At 34.8% G+C, this 24,918-nt stretch overlaps 1 protein-coding gene across 1 annotated transcript in view; it reads right to left on the reverse strand.

Moving 5' to 3' along the window:
• Positions 1 to 24,918, reverse strand: part of ERC2 (ELKS/RAB6-interacting/CAST family member 2) — a gene marked incomplete at both ends in the record, with an annotated part of 318,636 nt that overhangs the window by 283,410 nt on the left and 10,308 nt on the right. The gene's annotated exons all lie outside the window — the stretch shown is intronic.

Raw genomic sequence — 24,918 nt, forward strand, 5'->3', positions numbered from 1 at the left:
CTGTTCTTTTACACTTTAAGGTTTTTCAAAACACCATAACTTTTCCTAAACTATTTGTACTACATCTGAGTACAGAGGTCTTTCTCTGCTCAGGAGGTAAATCTTGCACTCCTTATTCAACACAAATCAAAAACGATTTTGCCCATGTTAAGATTAAAACATAGATAATTATCCTAAATTACTACGGTTTATGAAGTTCTCTTCAGATTATATTTTTTTAACTGACAATTTGGTTTTCTTCTTATTTTTACCCTCTACTCACTGCCTTAAGAGACACAAAACAGACACACAAACAACAACAAACCACACATACCCCCCAAAAAATCCCCAAATAAGTAAAAAAAAATAAAAAAGAAACCAAAAAAAACACCGGGGTGGGGGAAGGGACGGACACCACACGTACAGTCACGTAATTCATTAACACATGAACTCAGTATGGGAAGAGTCTTCATTTTATTTGGTGTTAGGTTTATGGTTGGACTTGATGGTCTTGAAGTTTTTTTCTAATCTAAATGATTCTATAATTTACACACACTCACAGAACACTTCGGGTTGGAAGGGACCTCTGGAGATCATCTAGTCCAGCCCACCTGCTATGGCAGGTTCACCCAAAGCAGATGGCACAGGAATGTGTCCAGGTGGGTTTGAATGTCTCCAGAGAAGGAGACTCCACAGCCTCTCTGGGCAGCCTGGGCCAGGGCTCTGGCACCCTCAAAGGAAAAAAGTTTCTCCTCATTTTCACATGGAACCTCTTGTGTTTCAGTGTGTGCCCATTGCCCTTCACCCTGTCATTGGGCACCACTGAAAATTCTGGTCCATCCTCTTGACACTCTTCATATGTTTAGCAAAATTACATGTAAAGTTGTCGGTGTGTAACAGTAATCTGAACTAAATGAAAAATGCCAAACCTTAAAAAAAAGAAAAAAACTTTTTTCCATTTGAAATAACTAATAAAAGACATTATTTCCAAAAGTATTGCCAGTGGCAGAATTTTGTACAGTTAGACACTTTGAATCCATTCTATCATTAAATAGCGCTGTTTTAACAAATGTCTAGATCTTAATTCTCTTAATATTTGCATCTTATTAGACACATATTAAGAGCATACAAATGTAGGCTATTTACACCCCTGCTTTTATTTAATAGTAAATCTTATCTGTTCTTAATCTCATAACCTTTTAAATTATTTTTATAAACTTAAAAGTTCACAATAAAGTTAAAATTCTTCTAATTGTAGCAATTTTCCCACTTTAAATCTATTAATGCACTGATTATTTATGACCACAAAATGGACAGTTTTAGCACAGAAATTCAGTGCATAAATCCAAATCACATTTTCAAATAGCACAGAATTACATTCAATGATTCTCATGAATGAGTGAATTAACAAAGATGAGTGAAGGCAATGACAATGCAGGATAGAAAGTAATTATGCATGAAACTCACAGTTTCCATTTAGAAAAATACATTTTTATTCAAAGGCAGCCATGAGAGTGTTGCAAATGTGACAGAAATTAAAAAGACCATGATCACTTAAAAATACTATTTATATAACATTTTTTATTAAATCTTGTAACTTAAGGAAACGGCTTCATTTTCTACAAATTCAGTCTTAGAATCATATAACTGACCTATCTGATACCTCTTCACTTGTTTTGCCTGATATGGAAAGAAGCCTTGACTAATGCTTACTGAAAATTCTCAGATTAGTAATTATGTAAAAATAAATTTCTATTAATTTAGACTATTCATAAATTCACATCAAGCTTGGCAAACAGTGCCTTTCAAAAGCTCAAAATAATTCAATAAATTATTTTTTGCTTTTGAAATTAGAAGTTTAGACCTGTTTTGCTATTTTTAGTTTTAAATTGCCTCCTTTTTTTAGAAAACAAAAAAAAAGAGTTATAATTTTTCTAAGTGAAATGCTTACTTTTGATCAAACAAAAATTCATTCAACATTATATAAAGACATTTCTCTTTTAATTAATTAATTTTCAAGTTGGTGTCCACACCAGGTATCAGCTAGAGCTTCAGTCCCTGGGCATTTATGTGAAGAATTACACTCATACCTATACGTTCCTCAAAAGAATGACTGGCTGAAATAACACCTATAAAATTTCCTTTGCTTGAGCACATTAAGCTAAATCCTCTGTATTCCAGAGCGATTTCACTACTAAGCAACAGCAATGTTCAGCAATCACCAGTAGTCTAAAAGTAGTCAAAATAAAAGAACTATTTTCCCCAGTCTCAATAATGTTTTAAGATACATCCTTATAACTTTAAATTAGACAATATTTATCACTTGACACTAAAAACTATTTACAAATAAATTTTTTCCCAAAGTCAAGAAGTCTCTGTACACCAAATGCCTATATGTCTATAAGACTGTAGCTAAGCAAAGGGAAACTCATTTCTAAAATATTTAGAATGTTGTAAGACAAAAATAAAAGCAAACAACATACACATTGCTAACATACAACTCTTCTGAACACAAGCTGTAAATGCCAAAACTGTTGGATGAACACAGATAATTAGAAAAGATATACATCAGAACTCAAACAGCAATTCTGGCTAAGATAAATCAGACAACTTCCTCTTCTGTCCCACAGCAACCTGTTCATGTTTGTCCCTGAGCACATCAGTAGTTGTGGCTGCTTCTCAGCAATTATGTTAAAACTAACAGCCTCAGCTGCGACAGACTACTGCTACTTTGATGTAAGGTAATCCATTTTTATACAACTTCTAGAGTTGGAACTTTCTTTGAACATGATGGACCAGATTTAGACTCGTGGTGGCACAGATTTTTGTATCTGCAAGTAGCTAAGAAAATGAAAGAACAAATGTTGTGAGGGTGGAAAAAAACTGTATAATTAAATTGCAGTGGAGGAGGAATGTAGGAGTGCTGTGAATATCTGTCACACTGCTGTCATTACACAAACATAGAAATTTACGGGATTTTAAAAATCATGCAAGATCTATCATATTTTTCATACTGTTTATTAAAACCAGACTAGTTGACCAGAAATATACCCATGCTAATTTCTTGATAACAGATAAACAGTTCTCTCAGAACTTTTCATTCCTTCTCTATAGCCCAACTCCAAGACGCAACTATGGAATTGCACGGGAAGCGCCACTAACCTTTCTCTGAATTAAGCATAGTGCAGGTTTTCAAATTAGCCCACATAAACTGAAACAAAACTATGAGAGGAAGAAGAGTTAATGGCCTGTCCTGGATTCCAACTCACTTTCTACACAAGGAAGTTCCCCCAATCTGTGCCAATGGCTATTCCCAAAGGCATTGCCCACAGAGAACTGTCCTGCACAGTGTGCTTTGGATCAGAGAATGTAAGCAATTCCAGAGCATCCCACAGCCTTAGAGCAGTTAAGGAAAGGAAATCACAAGGTGACTCGCAGATTTAAAATTGTTAGTCAACCTACAGAAGCTTTTCCTACTTTGTGCCATCACCCTGACACCAAAAGCAAAGAACATGTTGAAGAATCCAGTCTACTGCCATGTAAAAAATTGTCTGCTACTAACATAGAAGAAACTGACAAACTCTGTGTAAGGTCAAGAAAGAAAGAAATTACATCTGGGGCTGTTTTGCCTGCGAAAGCCAACCTGAAGGATTTGGTGGCAGAAAGTGGTGTCATGCCCTCATCAGGTGACCGATTTTGAAATATACATTTATCCATCCATACACAATTTGCTAGTAGTTTTCTGTAATGTAGTGAAAATCTAACAAGCTAATTCCTCAGACCAGAATCACTCAAATCTGGGCACCAGAGCTGCAGGATTCTGAGTATATTCTTTGATAGTTTCTGCTCTAAATAGCTCAGTATTGCACTATGACTGGAGGGGGTGATGGCACAACCATCCAGTAGATTTGAAACCACTATTTCTCAGGCCATCCAAGATGATTTGCTATTTTGGTGCTTTACCCAAAAAAGAGATATAGTTATTTTATTGGACTTGAGTGTTTTTTCCCCACCTAATGCTTCAATCCTCCCTCTTACCCTCCACTATCTTTTTTGTTGACTTGTACATCCTATATTTTACAGCTCCGTTTTTAGCTCCTGATTCTATTTCTTTCCCACTCCAAACAGGACAAAATGTATTAGCTTTGTCTTCTGGGACCCTCTTACCTGCCTTTACAACAATTGAGACATAACTATTGTGTTAACAGTCTCTGTCCTCTCAGTGCCAGAACTTCCATACAATGTGATGGTCAAACAATATGACAAAGTGAAAAACGACTGACAGAAACACCCTGTAAGTTTAGATGGAATAATCGGAGTCTAGAAAAGAGAGCAGGTCCAGGCAACAGACACTGAAACACTGCAGGGTGGCATGGGCTGATAGTAGTATGGTAATATATAGGATCACATCAGGATTCATGACAAAGATTTACAGAAGAGCTGGAAATTAAGCCAAGCTGAAGATTTCTTTTCTTTTTCCTTTTATTAATGCATTTTCTAAAATCAAGCTTCATTATTTATTGTATCATTTGCCACCACTCCATTTTCATTCTTCATCATATGAAGCTCTATCATTGAAAGGTGACCAACTACTTAACGCTTTCTTATGAACTCCATCTAAATCCATCTGTATGTTAACTTCAGTTATACTACTGAAACAAGTATTAGACTTACAAATATTTATAACTAAACATTGTTAAAGACAAATGTGCAAAACTTTATATTCTTCTGTAAGAGAAAACCAAAGAGGGAATTGGAGATATTTTCTTCATCAGCATAAATTAAGAAATGGATTCTCCCATGAATTTGCTCATCTGTCTAATGCAATTTTAAATTCTGGCATCCAAACAACAAAACTGAGGATCAGTTGACAAGAACTTCGCTTGAATAAGACAGGACTGACAGAAAGCGATGAAAAGAGAAGACAGATGTAATTTGTGAGAAATCACAGGAGATTCAGAACACACACACACAATGCATTTTCAGCACTAAAAATTCTGGAGGTGCAACAGATGTGAGACAACTTCTGCATAAGAGCGTTTGCAAGTGGCACCATGTATTAGAAAAGAGAGAATTCTTGTTTACTGGCTTTCCCTAATCTTTCTTTCCTTACACTTTTAAATTTCATGCCTTGTCAAATTCTGTAAAGCTTGCCCTTTATACCCCGCTTTGCAAGTTAAAAAAGGAAATTGTCACACACATTTTAATATCCTTTTCTTTTTTTTTTTTTTAATACAGGCATTTCCATAAAGGGGTCACCTCCCACAAATATTTAGGCGAAAAACAAATAGTATGGGAAAGACAAAGTATTGCCTAAAAATTTGAGGTCGTTGTACAAAAATGCATCTCCATTTATAACTGAGAGGTAACTGCAGGCTAAAATGTTTTGGTATTGCAAGTTTCACCGTAGTTTTGAACCTAATTCTTAAGATACTTTCTGTAAATATACTTCTTTCTCAATTTCCTAGTTTGCTGTGGGCTGAGAGATGCCATTTTGCATTTATTTTCCTCTGCCCTAAGTAAGCCTGCTATCACAGATACCATTTGTCATTCTGTCAAAAAACAATTCTTCATAATAGATATTTACAGTACAACAAATCCATCTCTAATGCACTGAAGTTCATGTGTTAATTTAGCAAGTTTTGGGGTAGAAAAAACTAACTGCATGTTGGAAATCTCTCCCTGTAATCCTTTCCTTCTTTCTTCCACTACGTTTCTCCAGCAAAGCCAATGCTTTCTGTGGTGTGTGATCTCATTTCGGGTCTTTCAAGTTATTTGGCAAAATACTTGGTAACTTCCTCTCTCTCTCTTTCGGCAGTAAAACATAGTGTCCAGATTCAGTCAAAATAATAGCATAGCAAAAATCCTGGATGCTAAAAAGGCCTGCTATCTTATTTCTCAAAAACTGAGGTTTAGTTACACTAAAGGAGTTATTTTTCAGGCACTCAGTCAAGAAATCAGTTACAAAAGGAGAGCATTGAGAGTAAACAAGGTCACATTTCAAACACTGAAAAACTTGTGTTGTTTCATCTTCAGTCCATTCCTTTATCTGCTTGATCTTTTGCTATAGAGTTTAGGAGCTTCTTGCAGAAAGCTCACTACTGGGGGGGGGGGGAAGTAAAAGCAATCTGTTTACTAGATGAAAATTGTGTGAATCGGGGTCCTTTGTGCTATTCTGCAGTCTGCCTCCAAAGAAACAAACTTGTCCCTTCTTTCATTCAACAAAACAAAATCTGAGGACAGGAAGTCCTGTGGACATAGCACAGACTGTGCTGAAGCTATAAAAGAAAAGAAGCACATAAAGGAAAACTAGATAGGTGTCCAGTGTTTCCAACAATAAGGTCTCAACAGACTGATATAGAGATGGTTGCCATTGTCAGTAAGCACAATCGAACCAAACAGTGAATGATATGAATTAAAAATATTAAAACAATTATTTCTATAATATGCAACTTGTGTTTGTCTCTCAGGTGACCTTATTATACCACATACTGTAAAAGTTAACATTTTGCATATCATATCTAAGAAACAATACAGGGAAAAGTAACAGTCTGATAGAGTGCATCAATGTCTCAAAAAGAGATTCCAATGACTATTTTACACTACATTGAAAGACACAGAATGGGAAAGAGAGAAGACTAGACAAGACTTCAGCACTGTATTGCAAACTTATGTGCTTAATTCACATGTGAAATGGGCACTTGAAATTTCTAGACAGAAAATTTTCATTGACATAAAAGACATTAAAAGCTGTGGGACCAGGACATTTTAACATTTTGTATGACCTTCTTATCCTTTCCAACATTTGATTTTGAAACTTTCTAACTATACTCTTTTAATGCAGCCACTAGAAAAATCGTGACTATTAGTTATTCACATGACAATTTCAAGCATAGCTTTTAGTAAGCCAGAAATAAAGAAGTGTTAAATCAGGTTTCCAATTTCAACCTCTCCCTGCCATATTTTAATCAGGCAAAATACATAAAAGAGCATTCTTTGGCTTCCTTTTTTTTTCTCTACTAAGAATAGTACTGTGAGTTGATTAACCATAATACATAATCATTTCCCATTGAAACAATTTGAAAAGGAGCTTTAGAACTATGTATTCTGCTACAGTTAAGGGGAAAAAAAAAAAAAAAAAATCTATATTGAGATTTCAGTAGCCCAAATCAAAACATTGTTCAGTTAGATCCAACAGAGAAAAATGATGCATCACAAAGCAAGAAGACCATCTGGAAAGACATTTCATCCTGAGTTACTGAAGTAGTGTACATCTGCAGGAGAGAGGAATCATTAAGGAGACAACATTTGGGCTCAAAATGTCTATGTAGCTCACAAGAATACATTTTCACAAGTTAGAATACTTTGGTTTTTCACAATAAACTTTGTGTAATCTATATTTATTCTTGTCAGATTTAATAGGAGTATCTCCTCATTGATGGCTTAAATGAATCCAGCATATTCAGTAATAAAAAAAAATCTGCAGCTATTAAGTTTTCCCACAAGATGGCACTAAATCCGTAGCCTGCAGAAAATTATTAACAAGCACCAAAAAAATACAAAGGAAAAACTACGGTCACATTCCTACAATAAACAAATTAACTTCATATAAGAATTAGAACATGGCAATTTTCCCCTCACAATGCAGCGGGGGGATGTGGGGGACAACAACAACACACACACATATATAGTTATATATACATACACTTAATATATACCTAAAGATGTGTCTGTACATACAGATATATATATACGTAAATAAAATCCAAACATTTGTACTTAAAATCCAGTAGTAAAACATCCTCTACTTTGAAGCACCTCAAGTGCACAGCCAAGTATGCTTTCCAGAATTACTTAAATGAAGACCAGCTGATCTCTGAACTACAGTACTGTTGGAATTTAAATCAAAGCATTACTAGTCTGAAACTTCACTTTAATTCTTAAGTTTAAAACCTTAACTTACAGGCTGACTTATCACTAGTCAAAAATAGCTGCTATTTTTTTCCCCCAAATTATATGTGGGTTTTTTTTTTCTCCTCATGGATATTTTTCAAAATTTACTAATCTGCAACTTACAGTTAATGCTTAAAAACAAGTCAAATTTAACCATAAGTCTTTGTTCCAAGTTCTGATACAGAATCAGAGTATTTTTAATCTATAAATTAATTCATTCATCTGGTTACATTGTCAATGCCTAATACACACTGCACTGCAATTGCTAACAGTCAGATGCAACGTTTTGTACTTGAAGGTTTAATTATGAGACAGCCTTCATTTCTAAGAAGTAATTACAAATATAGTGCAGCTACATACATCAATGATTAAAACTGTAGGTCTTCCTAATCACCCTTCAACACTCAGTACTACACAAAATACTTAATCAACAATAATTAGGCAGTTAAGTATTTAGGATTTTAAGTACTACTGACTTACATGCCTTAAACATAACTATAAAACCTGTTGTATATTTCTGTAGGAAAAAAATATATCAAATTAACGGTATGATTTTGAAACTAATCCACAAACAGCAACAAATTTCTCAGCTAAGACTACAGATCACTGTTAAACCACTACAGGACAGCAAATGAACGCAGCAAATATTCCATTTTAAACTACTTCAGGACTCTTTACAGCTATGATTTTTCATAAACACACTCTTTCTTTCCTTGTATGTTGGTGGACTCTTCCCCCCCTGCCTCCCCAAGTACATAGCACAATCTTCATTACTACAGGCATGAAATACTAATGTGTCCATATGCTGGTCTACTGTTTCGTAGTGCATTCCAAATCATGAAGTGCCCAGAAGCCTTGAGGGAACCTGTCATTCCTAACTGCAATTAAATAAACAGGATAATTTTATCTTACTGTAGAGCAGCACACAAGAGATGGCGATATCAACCATTTGAACTTGCTTTATAGCTTTCCATTTTGCAAAAACCTTTCTCCCTTCTCTTCTGCAGTCCACATTTTATCTACATTTCCCTTTATATTTGCAACAAATTCTCACTCTTACATCTGTTTCATCTTGCTCAACACATTTTCCAATTGCAGCTTCTCTTTAACCCTGTCATGTTCTGGATAGTGTATTTTCAGTAAAACTCATGCAGCAGCAAAATCTTGAAGAAGAATATCTGTGTTATTCTGCATAGGGGGCTGTTGCTACCAAGTACACACCACAGATATGATGACTAGTAAAAATAAATAGAAAATAAAACAAAAATGATTGAAGTGATTTTCCAACATGATGAAATGATCCAAAATGCCCTTATAGCCATATCTGAAACAACTTAAATGTACAATAAATGTCAGCTATGACAGGCAAAACATAATGCATAATGCACCGCAGTGGGCTAGAAGGTCTTCCACAGTCAGATGGACAAAGCAACATATTATTCAGTATTTAAAGAAATACTACTAAATTCACTTCACAAAAGCCCAAAGATGTGATGCAGTGAGCCACCATACACATGTAAATAATATTCCTTTTTGGAGAATTAAAACCATGTCTTTTTCAGAGTATAACCTCTAGAGAGAGAGAAACTGTACTAGCATCATTAGGTTGAAAGCAAAACATCAATTAACAATTATAAACATCAAAGAAACACAATCTTCCTTGCTGTGCTACACATGCTTTTAACTCCACTTCTCAGATAAAAATAACTATATAAAAGTAAACTAAACTTTGAGTGCATACAGCCAATCTACCAACTTTGATTAGAAGAACATCAGATTCAAACAGAAAGCTTCATGATCCCTTATTGTTTGCTTTGTAGTGTTGCAAAGCTTTTCAAGTTTTAATGTTTCTACTATACATGCATTCAAAGACTGCACTGGCAATCGTTATCTAGTGAGACGGATGTGCCCATACAAAAGGTTTCTCAAAGAAAACAGAAATATTTTTTTTCTTTTGAGGATTACAGTATTTTTCAAGTTCAGTGTCACAACACTGATTATAATTTCTATCCTGACTCTCATAAAAGCCTGAAAATAAACTACCAAACTCATAACTCACACATTCCTGCAGTTAATCTCTCAGAAGCCAGACTACCCAGGTTCAGTAATGCACTTCAGTCATGTTCTTATAGCACTTAATTGTTGTTAAGAATTTTAAGAGAACACTCTAGGGAAAAATATACTTTATTTCGGCACCAATTACTTACACGATATTTCAGTAAACCAAAGACACTATTGAAAATACAAATGACAATAAACAAAGGTGAATTTCTACATAAAGGTTATGGGATATACATTCCTATATAAAGGCTAAGGGAGATAAAGCTTCAGTCTGTTCCTGCTCTGGCTGCTGTTTGTTGATCCTTAAGTACAAAGCAGCTGAAAATCAGCTGAAATCATGAGTGTTCCCCTCCCCACCACCTTACTTCATGGTCTATATGGCAATAAAATAAAGAGTGTTACAACTGGATAGTGTGACAAACAATATAATGCATTAGACTTTTGCTCATATTCCAAACTAGGCTTTATAAAGTCTTCTCATAGCCCAGCTATCACTATCAGCAGTCCTTACTGTTCTTGTAACAAATCCAGAAAAGCTGATACCAGGCTCTCCATTTGAAATTCCTTCTCTGACAAAGAAAAGAATCGGCATTCTACAAGGTGATATTTTCACACCTCACACCACATTTGTGGTAACAGAAATAGTATATTCCACTATTCTGGAACAGTTTTGTATGCACTGACTGCACAGAAAAATTAATATTTCCAATATTTCAATCAACTGCATTATTGCCAGAAGTAATAAAATGTTGAGTTCTAAATCTCTAATTTAGGGCCATTTAATCACAATAAGAACTGGAAGAAGTCCTGCTCTGGTATGTTCTGATTCTGTACAGATGAGATCACTGGTAGCAGCAAAGGATTCATTACAAGGGAATTGCTCTCCACTATGTCACATGCTACAGCTTCTCCAATTTCCAGTATGCCTTCTCTACTCAATCTGTAAAGAAGTAAATACAATTATGGCACCTTCTAGGAGGCATACACTAATGCAGATGCTCCTTGAGGTGTAAAATCTGCACCAGAATTCTCTGGTTTAAACCTGTATGCTACTCAGGGGACAAGAAAACCTCATCCAAAGGAAGTTCTTGTACAGGAGATAATCTACCTTATGTGAAAAGTTGTAGCAGTCACTATAAATTTAAAAAAAAAAAAAAATAAAAAAATCTGCATCTTAAGTCACTTAATGTGTTACAATTAATAATTATGTTGAAAAAAATGCATTTATTTTTTCAACTGAAAAATACAGAAAAGCTAGTTTAATTTTATAGGTATTGTCTAAATCTCTTTACAGTTAGAATTCCATTAGCCCAAGAAAGCAAAGTTGTACATAAGCCTACATTTAAAACATATAAGATGACCAAACAGTTGGCTAACCAAACAATATTATTCCAATCAATTGATATGTTTTATTAGAGATGCACAGTGAAACCAACACTAAACATAGCACCGGTCTTTTGTGCTTCAGAGTAGACATCCTTAATTGCAGACTGCAAATTAAATTGCTGCTGAAACCAGCAAATGATAGATGATGACAGGCCAATTTAGTTATTTCCAATTTACTTTATTAGGGGAAGGTAAAGTTGCTAGTAAAAAGAGGAAGTCATCCTATGCACATTTATTAGAAGTTATTTCTACACAAGAAAAAACTAAGACCTTTTTTTCAGGAATGATGCCTCTTTGTGGTATGGAACTGTCTGCCAATAAGGTAGAGGTGCAAAAAACAGAACAGCCAGACAGCGCATTCAAAGACAGAGGAGAAAAGGACTATGCTTCAAAAAGCATTATCACAGAGTTCAGGAAAGAGATTAGAAATTCCGAAAGTGAGAATAAAATGGAGCTTAAACACCTTTTATCTCTAACAGGAACACTTGTTAGAATGACGGCAGTGAAAACTGCATTACAGCTTTATTTTTTTCATACAAAAAAATTCTGTATCTGATACAGAGATGTTAAATGATCACAGAAAAGAACAGAGGTGGTCAATGGAACACTGTTCTTTTGTCAAGTCTTAAATCAATATAGCAGACAAAACAGGATACAGTTCTACAATGCTTTCCCTTCTCCTCCTGCTTCAATTCCTCTCTATTATAATTAATTTACTTTTTTCTATTTAAAAAATACAGCTTTAAAACTGTAATTTTACTCATAAATATGAGGTACTGACTTCATTGATGTCTGCAGCCATGAACCAAAGGGCTACTGCTAAAAGGCCTACTTCATACTTTTGTTAAATAACTTTACTCAGTTCAAAATGCAATGGAATAATGAACCACTTGCTATCACTTCTAACAAAAAACCCAGCACATTCAATCCCTCTTAATAGTGAAGCCAAGTCAAAAGTATTTTTGTTTTCCTCTCCAAACTATCTTAAAGCTCTTCAGATCTTTCTCTTCTTTATAAGAAGTAGCATTGCCAAATAAAATAATTGAATAATCAATTTCAATTTCCAAGCAACTATTCTTTTGTGATTACTCTGTGTTCTGTTTAGCACAAGTATTTGAGAGGAGAGAAAAGAAAAAATTAAATTTGCATAGTCCTGAACTCTAATTAGACAATAGCATTTTTCTTGCTGTCAGACCTTTGCTTCATTTTCCACCAGTGCCACAGGAGGTTTAATCAAGCTGGACCATAGATGATAAATTCCAGGAACTGTGAAACGCAAAATATTCTGACCTCCTTGGAGAGCAATACCAATTGTTTACCTGCCAAGTGAAAAGTCTTCTGCCAGCTGCATCATTTATTTTGAACCATCACTAAATAGAATCAAGTGGAAAATGGCTCCAAACATTTCAGGAAAAAAACAACCAAAAAAACCAACCAACCAACCAACCAAACAAAACAAACAAACAAAAAAAAAACCTCACAACCCCAACCACACAAAAAAATAGACTCTAGACTAATATTTTGCTCTTTCATAACCTTTTATCACCTTTTCTCCTCATAAAATCTATAATGAAAAGGCAACAGTCTAAGTTCAGAGGAACAAGTCCATAATTTCTCACTTGGATAGACTGACATCTCAGGAACCTGGTGTCAGAGCTTCGTTCAGCTAAATTTATTAAGTGTAACCTAGAGTTTAAGAATGAACCCTCATAATCAAACAGCTCTACTCAGAATTATCACGCAACTTCAGCTACGTATTTTTCTATACTAAATCAATTATTTAAAGTTGGTTCAAAACAAAACTATGCTGACAGTTATCCCAATGCCATAAGATTGATAACTACATACCTACCTACAAAAGAAAGTGTGCTTGCAGTTTAAATTGTGTTAAAATTTGATTGTATGAGATGAAATACCAGAAGGTTATGTTACCACATATGTACATTTTTTCTGGCCCTGAAACCTCATTCATTGCAAGCATCTGATAAAACTACTTAATAAATAAATCAATACACTGTAGCTAGATATAAATATTACCAAAATACAGCATACTTTCACCAGCCAGTATTCAATATTTTTTTCAGCAAAAATAATGTGAATATTTGCAATAGCTTAGGGTAATTAGACTGTTCAGAACACTGATGTTTTGGCTGGCTCTTACTCTTCATTGGGAAGCAGAAAAATCTAAATTTTTGGTCCTTTGATTTTAAACTTAACAACCCTTTTGACCATCTTCCTTCCTCTGAACAGGATATAACTTTATTTCAAACTCATATGTTAAATCAGAATCCTTTCTATTACTTATTTCTGGTGCCTTGGATTTTAAGTGCTTTGTAAGATAACCGGTACCCACTTAAAGGAAGCTTTGTCTATAAAGGTCAGAATAATCCTGACCAGATTATATACCTCAGCATTTTTATTTTCCCTAAGAAAATGTAACCTTTATTAAACTCAGACGCATTATGTCTCTTAAAATGTCCTGTAACTGATCTACTTCCCAGTTTTCACATTAAGTATATATATGATAGTGGCAACTCTTGTTTACAGACTGAAGTTTTCCAGTGCTTGAATAGCTGTTATGAAGTGAGTTAACACAATCTGCCCGTGAACAAGAGTATCTGCTGTAAATTTGCTACACAATTAATTTAGTTTCACTGTGAGCATCGTTCCAGATAGAGATGTCCTTCTGGCACTTTTCCTCTTGATTCAGAGACAGAGTCCTGGGCTGAGAGAACCAGGATGAAAGAATGTCTGGAACACAGACTGATGTATATGCCCAGAAGATGTCACCGTTCATTGATGACCTTACGTTATTTATTACTATGATAACTCTGTTCTTATTAAGATCACCAATAATACAGTCCACACAGGTGATTCGTCTTTTAAACTTACAGGCAGGTAGGGGTAACCACAGTTTAAATATAGTTAAAATATAACTTAAATGTTTTCTTTTTGTGTGCTTTTACAGAAAAATCAGTGATTGTGTGATCTAGCAAGAAAGCTCCTCAAAAAAAAATTTTTTTTGAACCATCTTTTCAACAAGAACAAGAAACAGAGCTCAGATACTACAGGTTGTTTCTGTACTGGATCCAACAATCAACCCATATCGGATGCCTAGAGAAGAGTGTAAGATGTTTAAGCAGAGGAGGATGCAGTTTCCAGTAGCCTTCAGCTCAAGGAGTTCTAGGTCCAGATTGGTGGAATCTATGTGCTTAACAGTCCTTATTTGCAAATCTATCTAATGACTTCTGAATTTGTGGAAGCCAAAGTTCTGCAGCAATGAGCTACCAGCTTGACTCCACATTTTTTGTTTAAATGTCTTTTTGATAATTCTGATGAGGCTACCTTCATCTGGTATTTCCCATTTTATGAGATATATCAGTCATGACTCACTTTTTTTTTATGCTGCTCAAACTCTTGCGGATTTCATTACATCCCACTTCCGTCATCTCTTTTCCAACATTAGTAGCTTTCACACAGTTTTGTGAGTTTTTTTTTGCTCAGGTGCACTACCTCTCATTATTTCCTCAGCAACACCTACATAGTCTGGGACACACGTACATTCGGACACAAACTCTGCATATCCCTTCTTCTTTGAGTGATATTTATTAGAGCTCTTCAGGGTATTTGAGGCCCATTTTAGGCCCTTCCCAACTTCCAAAAAGCAAACAGAAAAAAAAGCAAAAAAGTGATCAGTGATTATAATACAGTAAACACTACGTTCAAGCATCAAGATAATTCCTCTGAATGAATCCAAAATATAAATTCAGAGCTTTCTCTAACACTTCCAAAAAGAAATAACATTTATTTTATGAATAATACACTTAATCTTGCATGCCCTATGGTTTTACTATAGAAAACAAACACGCAGTAACATACGGTACATCTGTTTCGTATTTTCCCTTTCTGCTGTCATAATATTTCTCTCAACGTTCAGTAACACGCTTCTGTTGGCTCATAATAATTATTTTAAAGGTGAATATGAAACATAGCCTACCACTACTGTCATTCAAAAAACATGATATTCCTTCCTCCTTCCTCATACAAATGTACAGTAAAACATTAAGTTCGCATAACCAAGATTAAGACAAGAGAGACCATGAGTCATATTATCAAATACTTTACATTCCTTCATTTCCAGAAGCTTGTTTTTCCAAACACTCCTATACTGTAATGCATAGGGAAAGTAATGGCAATAGAAAGAAGATGACACCAAAAGAAACAATAGCACAACTCATTTAAGCAAGCCCTAATACTTGTTCATATCTGTACAAAGACATTCTCCAACTGGATAGGCAATCTCAGGAACAAAAACCATGCTAAAACTTTTGTGAGGCAAGAAGTATGACAAGTCGCCATTAGCTGGCAAAAGACACATGAGGCAGGAAAAAATAAGCCTAGGGGAAAATAATATGGCAGGTGTGGAAAAGAGTTTGATGTAGGAAGAGGCATAAAAAGACAACTGGGGAAGCAAGATGGGAGTTGAAACAGAGCAGTGAATACAGAAAGTCAAAATAGCAGACAGAAGTTTGAGCACAAACATAATGGAGAGGTGTAATTTTTTTTACACCTGCATATACACACAGAACAGCCTAGGGGGGGAAAAAAAAAAAAAGTATAGAAAGAAACAAGCCAGTAACATTTTGTGAATCTGATATTGGAAGTTGATTATGTCATCACCTCAAAAATGCAGCAATGTAACCAAAAAAAATCTGAATTTAAAAAAAACCAAAAATTTCTCCAATCTGTCTAAGGAAATCTAAATAGCCCTTAGCAGCCATCTTTTCCTATAGGCTTTATATCACCTTACACAATGGGGCACTGACTGGCAAATCTGACCACCAGTTTGTTAAATAAATAAACATGCAATAAAAACAATACAGTACTATTGTTGAAATGTCAGTTTTAATTGGAAGACTTCATCCCTTTTTATTTCTTTGCTTTCTAGCAAAACTACCATCTGCTTTACAAAGGACTGAAGGTTGTTAGATCTGGCACATTGAAAATTGGCACCGGAGGCTGAAAATGCTTCATTTCAATTTTGTCACAGAGAAAGATGAATCTATAAATTAGATCACAACCTATGAAGCAGAAGCTAAAGGAGCATTTAACTCTCCAGCCACTTCACAATTATAGTCTGAGCAGTTTCCTCTTATGCCAATACATTATTAAACAGTTTACAGCATGTTGTAAATACTGTAAATTAATAATCACCTTGCTCCACTTCTAACTTGTGAGACACTCTTACAGTTTCTTCCCTGTTCTTGCCACATAACCACCAATAGAACTATATTTTAAAAGGTTAACACACATGTATGTTCAAAAAGAAAAACAAAACAAAATAAAACAACAGTCTGACCAGAAAAGGCTTTTTAGATACCTGTTGAGATAATACAGTCTTATTTACAGAAGGAAAAGGTTTAAGATATTCATTGATTCAACTGATATAACACTGATGTATCATATCATACTTCATATTTTGATAGAACTAAAACATACGGTTTTCAGTAGACTGTTTTATGAATTGGACTGTTGACAAAGAATAAGCTTTCCAGATATGCCATCAGTGCTACACTAAACTAAAATACTAAAGCATTTTCCCATATACTAAAACATAAAAATATTAATAGCCTTCCTTGTTGTATGGGAAGTCCTTCATATATAAAGAAACTGAGTATGTGTTTATATATATATCTTTGAACAGAAAACACAAACACCAATAGAAAGGATACCAGTAGAAAAGCTTTTAAATAGAGATCTATAAACAAAAACTCCAATAAATATTGGGGTCTTGTACATAATTTTCCAGAAGGTTTTAGCCTTTTTTGATAAAAGGAGAGTTGGGTCATACTTTCTCAGTATTCTTTTAACAGTAAGTGAACAAGGCACTATCAATATATAACATGCAACCAATTAGCAACGTTCTTCATCCTGGTTACTGCTACAGTTTTACATTTACATGACTGTGAAAGGTTAAGCGATATAGAACACATATTGCATCACTTTTTCAAAATGTATGTTTTACTTCAGGGTGGGATTTTGCAAGACCTTAAAAATAATTTAACAGCACAAATTCAGTAGCTAAAGTTAGTGAGATCTGCTCCCAATTTCCCTAGGCATTTTTCACAATCTCCCTTCAAAGCATTAAGCATAAGCTTGCACAAAATAATTTTTAAATGAACATTCTTCTCAATATCAAGAAAAGATATATCAAAACACATTGTTTATTCCAGCATTGGCACTATATGAGTAGCATTCACTCCAGTTCAAGAAACATAAAGCCAGGACCTCCACACACTCCCACTTTCTTACCCTATTTAGTAGCAAGACTATGTTCACATTTCAGATGTCCTCATAAGTTACCCTACTGTCTGCTATTAGATTTTTTTCCTTTACCAAGGTAAAAGCAGCAATTACAAACAACATTTAGAAATTACCAAAAAAATCACGTTCACAGTTTTTCAACTCACTCTCGTTTTTACTAGCATATATCTGTAGTTTCATTTTTAAGCCATAGCCCTAATCTTTCAACATACATTCATTTTGTAATGACAGACATGTTTTTCCTCAACTATATAGACTTCTATGTCACCAACTTCAGTGCACAGTGAGAATGATGTAAGTAGTCTCAGGGCATAGCAAATTCAGTTATAGGCGTGCATGTAAAATATAGCACAGCATTCCCAATGAAACAATATCATTGCTTGAGTTCTTTTTAAATACATGGGTTTTATATGAACATTTTTAAGGTAAGATAACTGTTCAAAGTGATCACTTTAAAAAAAAAAATCAGATGGATCATATACTGCCCATTTTCATGGTAAGATATTGTCTCCTTGTTGCCATGCCTCTCCAATATCCAGAATACCTCCAAATGAGGCAGGGAAAATCCAGTTCTTCCACTGAAACCACCTTCACAAATGACACAAACCCTCAGCTGACATTCAACTGCTGGTGAAATGCCAGCCTGGACACACTCCAGTAACAGCCATGTGAGCAGCTGTGAGCTCTGGGCTCTAACCCACCATGCACACGGTGCCTTTGCTGACACAGCAGCTCTCAGTGAGGAGAGACACCAGCCAAAACAGCCAAGCACACGTGTGCTTCGGCAGCACAGCAAAGTTGGCAGCTGAAAGGTGACAAAAGTTTGGGTGATAAAATTTCCTAGTAGTAGACATGACCTCACCCAATAGTGAGTAGTTGGGACCATGGGATTCGACCCATCAAATGCACACCTCTTTCTCCACCTAATGAAACGTCAAAATGAACATTCTAATATTACTCTAATATGTTGGAAGAAGTCAGTTGTGTGCTTTAAAAAAAAATAAATCAAACTGCATTAATCTCTTATAAAAACAAAGTTAAATTACTATGTGAGATATAAAGCTAAATTTACAGAAACATTCTCTTTTTCATGTTATAGAGGAAGTTACTCTAGGGATTAATTTATGCGCACATTCACAACCATTTTTCTAATACAGTCATTAAATTCTGTTTTATGAATCACTGTTCTCATCTGGGCTAAAGCAACTAAGTACTCAAGAAAGAACAGTAGGTGTGCTAGTGCTAATTAATATTCCCCTCAGGTGAGTCTAGGGCTTGCATGTGTCTCCAGTACCCCTGACACTGGCATTAATCAAGATAACAATGCTTTCTTGGCATCTCTCTCAAAGTACAAACTAGGCATTTAGGATCAAGTTCCCTTTCATCAATGTGTGCCCTCACCTACTTTCCCCGCACTAGTACCGATGCCAGATATGGTGTTACGTTTACTTGTAACCAGCATTTTATCTAACAAACTGCAGTCCTTCCCATCTAATCCACAACATTAAAAAGTCATTAACTACATGATTTTAGCAATTTGAGTTAATCTCTTCAGGAATCTGACTACTTAACTGATTTGTCAATACACAGATTTGGTAAGATCTGACCATACAAGAAAGAAATGTCCTATACATACAGCACTTAAGAAAACAACTAAGAGCTAAGGAAAAACTCTTAAGTTTATACCAAACTCAGAAAAAGTAGTTCTGGCTGTTTCTGTATGCCAGCTGCATTTTTCCTCCCTTTAAATACCTTAATATCCCATTGCTCCACTGATAAAACTACAAGTTTGTTGGGTTTTTTTATGGTTGTGAGTTTTTTTGAGTTTTGGGGGGTTTTTTTAGTATGACTTGTTTGAATATTTTACTATTTCAGACTAAGCCATGAGGTAGGCCAAGAAATTCCTCTGTTTCAAACAGTGGGGAATAAAATCTACTCTCCCCACAAGCTTTTGGTGGTTTTGTTTTGTGGGTGTTTTTTTGTTTGGTTGTTTTTTGATGAATAACATTTCAATGGGGCTTCAGAGATAGTTTTAGGTTTTCCAGTTATACTATTGATGAACTATGTACATAAACACAGATTATCTTTTTTTCTCATGTTTTAAATTTGCTATGTGAGTTTACTCTTACTGTGTATAAAACTCTATACTTGCATGCACAGGTAAAAAGTTGTACTAAGAAATAGTTTTAAATCCTTTTCTTTTTTCTCTGTTAAATTAACAATCAGAAAATACTGAAGTGTTATAATTTTATGTCTGTAGACTTTGCTTTAGTTGGTTAACTCAAAGTTTTCTCAGAAAAATAATGCAAATTTAAATAAATTGATAAATCTTTTACTAAAGTCCTTTAAATAACTACAGTTATTAAATAACTACAGTTATTAAATTTAAAAACTACAGTTACTAATTATATTAAATAACTAGTTTAAATAACTACAGTTACAGGGTTGTAAGTAAAGTTTGATTTGTCTTTTTATAAAGAATGCTTATCTGTATTTTTTTTTCCAGATGGGATCATCTTTACCACATTCTAGTTACTTCTAGATATAAACCTGAAAAGAAGAAACAGGGTGACTTTGGATGAAGTTTGTTTCCTAACCTCAAGATATGCTTTTTAGGAGTTACTTCAGATATGTAGATCAGATACTTCTATTACATCGAATTTGATGTAAATTAAACATGTTTTTGTATTTAGATCCACACAACTTCTGCAGGTGCTGTTGTTACTGACAGGTTTAAACTATTCATTTTACGAGCTCCTTTAGAAGATGTCACATACCTTGACTACATATTCAGTGCCATTGCTTCTGGAAGTGTTCACTGGTCTCTCCTAAGTAAAATCATTTTAGATGTGCACATCTCATAACATGGATGCTGTTTTGTATACTTGCGCAGTTCCAAAGATAATAGATCTGTATTTTCTCACAAAATGTGTAAGACTCCCATCTTCACTTTCTGCAGCTGTTTGATACAGCAGCCACTCAAGCACAAATCACTATTTAGCATTCTTACAGAAAATGTGTAAGATTCAACAAAACAAGATCTTCCATCTCTTTTATTCCAATTTAGAGAATAAAAGAGGTATGTTACACAAGACAGGACAAAATACCAAAACCAAACAACAACAACAACAAAACCCACACGCACCACACACAAACCAACCAACCAGACTGCTAGTTTCCCCAATAAAGGAAGCAGTAGTTAAACTACTTCTGTGTGATAAGATATTTTTAGACTCACACAGAAAAATCCCAGAATTGCCAAAGGCTGCCAACCATCTAATGGAAGCAAAGAGCATTATAGATATCTAAGAGTCAAAATAGTCAATGTAATACTGGATTTCAACAAATGAACATCTGAAAAGTGCTTCCATCCTTCTATGATATTCTGACAAGTGTCAGAAGACAAATCTTATTTTGGTCCATTTCATTGCAAATAATGATATGTCACTCATATTTTATTAATGTGTTCATGTTTCAGCTTACAAAACACAGTTGCTCATCACAAAGAGGAACAGATACACTGTAAGAGATGTGAAAAGGCATCCAATATGCTAAATCAGCAGCTATTCCAGACCTTTTGTGTATTTACTTATTGATATTGATAGACTTCTGTTAACAAGCGAAAAGCTAGTAATGCTCAGGCATAACTAAACAGCTGGTCAAACAAAAATATCCTTTATCTAAGACTGAAAAAAATGAAGGCAAAAATTCCTTTCCTATCAGCATATTGAAAATCTCAACAGATGGTCTGGTCTTGCTCACATTTTTAAATTGTTATGTTTCAGTGTCTAAAGAGAAAACCATAAAGGGTAACAGTAGTTCGTTTATGGGAAAAGTTTCCAATTTTACTTTCTTCACGAATTTCCTTTAGAAATAAGTGGCCACAGTAAGCTGATATTTCAAATGTATATTTTCAATTATATCCATTTACCTGTTGACACTGCTTGCTAAATATACTGGTCAGAATCCTAGACAATGACTTCCTGCAGCCATGAAAACTGGATATACAGTGGTTTGCAACAGCTGGAGTTTCAACTTGATTGGAAAGAAAGGAATTACACATTTTGTAGCTGAGCACTGCTGAACTACAAAAGCTCATAAGGAGGAAAAAAAAAAAAAGGTACACCGCAGCTTTTATTCTGAATGTAAAGAAGGCAGTGTAAACCCATTGTCATTAGCCAACAGCTTGCCAGTAGGTAAAAAAGTACTACTTGTAAATTTGAACAATAGTTTACAAATTGTTATGCACATTATAATAGCTTAGAAATATTTACAAAGTCCTCCATTATGTCCACATCCATGTTACCAAGTGATTGCTTGTTCCCATCAAACTGGTCCTGCCATACAGCACTCCAATCCTAATACGGGAAAAGGGAAGGACAAGTGTCTAGGGAACTGGAAACTTTGCCTTTTTTCATGGCTCCTCACACCTAAGTTTATCATCATCTCAGATGTGTTTGATGACTGATACAGGTTTTTCCCCTAAACAGCGAAATAGAAGGAAACATTGCTTTTAATGGCCAAACTATTCAAAGCATCAATGAAGAGGAATTTAAATGCTTGAGTTCATCAATCTGGGAAAAGTAGATAAGTAGCCAAGCTGTGGAGTGCAAAGTTACTACCTCAAGATACTGCAGACTTTAAATTTAGGAGTCAAGAAAAATGCACAGTCACAGCTGAACTACGCACAGAAAAGAGCAGGATAACACTGAATGGCTCAGATGTGTAAATGGTATAAATAAGGAGTTTATACAAACTGACTCACTCTTCTTGATTACACATAATCCTCCCAGCAGCCTTTTGCTAGCTGAATTAAAAACAAGAACAGCAGCAAACCCTGCTATGTGTTTTCCAGAATTTTCTACCATCTGGGAAAAATGAATTAAGCAATAAAATGAGAGTAATAGGATACATACTTCATAACAAAATATATTTACTAGATTTTTTTTTTAACTGTTTGTTTCAGCACATTTTAGAATTCCTCATCTGTTAAGGTAAGTATTAAAATAATTACTTAGTTCTCAAAAAAAATATAAGGAAAATAACTCTTCAAAGCTGAAAGAATTAAATTTGTTGTAGACAATATTAAACTAGGATTTAAAAGAAAAAAAAATACCCAAATATTTCCACAGTAGTAGAGAAAAACTGATCTTAATCAAGTGACTGAAAAAACCTAACCCTTCAGATTGTATCAAGGTAGAATAAGAGTCATTTGAAAATAAAGTGTTCAGGCAAACACCAAAGATTACATCAGAGCTAAACCGCACCATTAACCTGCCAAAAGGAATGTAATTCAATGGGAAGTTGTGTTTTACACTGCAGCTGCACAAATATCAGTATTCAACATTTTCTCAGTATGCAAGTACAAAATACCTAAAGTAGTCTCAATATTATCCTCTGCACCCATTGAAGTATGCCCAAAACAGACTGCAGTATAGCACAGATATTCAAGTTTGCTTTCAAGAAATTTCTTAAGTGCCAAAGGCAGTCAAGCAAGGCTTAGCAACAGAATTTGACCTGCTGCCAGAATTCAAGATAACATGTTCGTCTCCTACTCTTGGCCACTCAAGCCTCTCTACCTGCTCTACACCAGCACATGACTAGGTACGAACAATCAGAGAAGTGATCCACCTGAAAATTAAACCAAGTATTAACCTAAGTGTTTTGTCCCTAATATACCACATTATGCGGACAAATTCTAGTGATAAGTATTGGGAAATACAGCAGGAGAAGAATGTGCAAGATTGCTGGTTGGCACAAAAATAAAGTGACTTTGCAAGTGCTCTGTGTCTCCTTCCACTAAGATACAAAGTCCTGCAGAAGACAAATGAGATAGCAAAAGTCAGAGGACATTAAACCACACACATTTGTCAAAGCAGATAAACTTTCAGGTTTGGATATTAAAATAGTGGGGAAATACAGTCACAACCTACAAAGAGTTTTGAATACATGAAACTTAATTGAAACATTCTCTAAACAAAACTCTACAGGCTGAATCATCCATTCCTAATCCATGTCCAAAAGAATACCCAAAAAACTATTGAGTAAACCTTCAGAGTGTGAAGTATGGAAAAATATATTCCTAAATATTTTTTCTTACAAATTTGCAAAGTCTTCCTTCTGATATTCCATTCTATGCTTAGCTGTTGATGGCATCACTTCTCTACACAGTGAAACACTGCTTTGTACAAAGTCTGAGTTCTGAAAATAATGCTGGCCTATTTAACACAGAATACTTATTACTGGTGGCTTCAATTCATGTTTTGTTGTTATACCTGTATACTTATTTAAGAAAACAAAAAACTCTTCCCTAAAATGTTATTTAGAAATATTTTTTTCTTGGACTTTGCCAGACTGGCACTGCTTGATCATTTTGCAGTCCTGAAGTCAGGATAATGCAGTGTACTCAGGTGGAAAAGCCCATCATGAGCATTCTTGTCTGATTGTTCAAATTCTCATTCTGGCAGCTCTCTCTCTTCAGGGGATGAACTGCCTGAACAGGGTGAAGAATGCTTGGTTTTGCTTTCTTAAGCAACTTCCATGCTTTCTACTCTGTAGTTCCCCCCTCCCTTCCTTAATTCCAGCAGTGAATTTGAAGACAAAAGCCTCTCTCTAGTGTAAGAAAAGTACTAGACTATTCATACAGAGTTATGCAATTATGCAGCTCTTTCATTTCCACATTTCAGCCAAACTAAAAATACATGAGTTTTAAGTCAATGTTATAAACAGAATAAACATACTAAAATAATAATAATATCAAATGAAAATACACCTTATCCACAAGAGGGTGACAGCCTAAGAAGTTGTTGTGAACCATTGATTAAAAACGATGCCAAATCTCCATTAAGTATCAGAAACTTCCTAGTAAAACTTCTACTAGCATACAACACAATGTCCTTCTGACCACAAATTTTGTAGGAAGAACTTCAGCTTTCCAGAATACTGTAATATCATTCCAGTGGTATATTGTCATTTTCACAGCAGTATTAACCATCTCCAGAAATACAAAAGGCTTGGAGGTTTGCTTTGGTTTGTTTAAAACATATATCAAAACAAATAAGACAATATAATGTATACCTAGAGGTATTTATGTTAACATCAAACTCAGTACAAACCTTTATTTTACCTAGTTTTTACTTAGGTAACATATACTCCATATTCCAGTGTGTTGTGCTGACAAGTAGGTACATTTTCAGAATGGCATGGGGAGAAATA

This window comes from Nesoenas mayeri (assembly GCF_963082525.1).
Source record: "Nesoenas mayeri genome assembly, chromosome: 10".
Classification (NCBI taxonomy): domain Eukaryota; kingdom Metazoa; phylum Chordata; class Aves; order Columbiformes; family Columbidae; genus Nesoenas; species Nesoenas mayeri.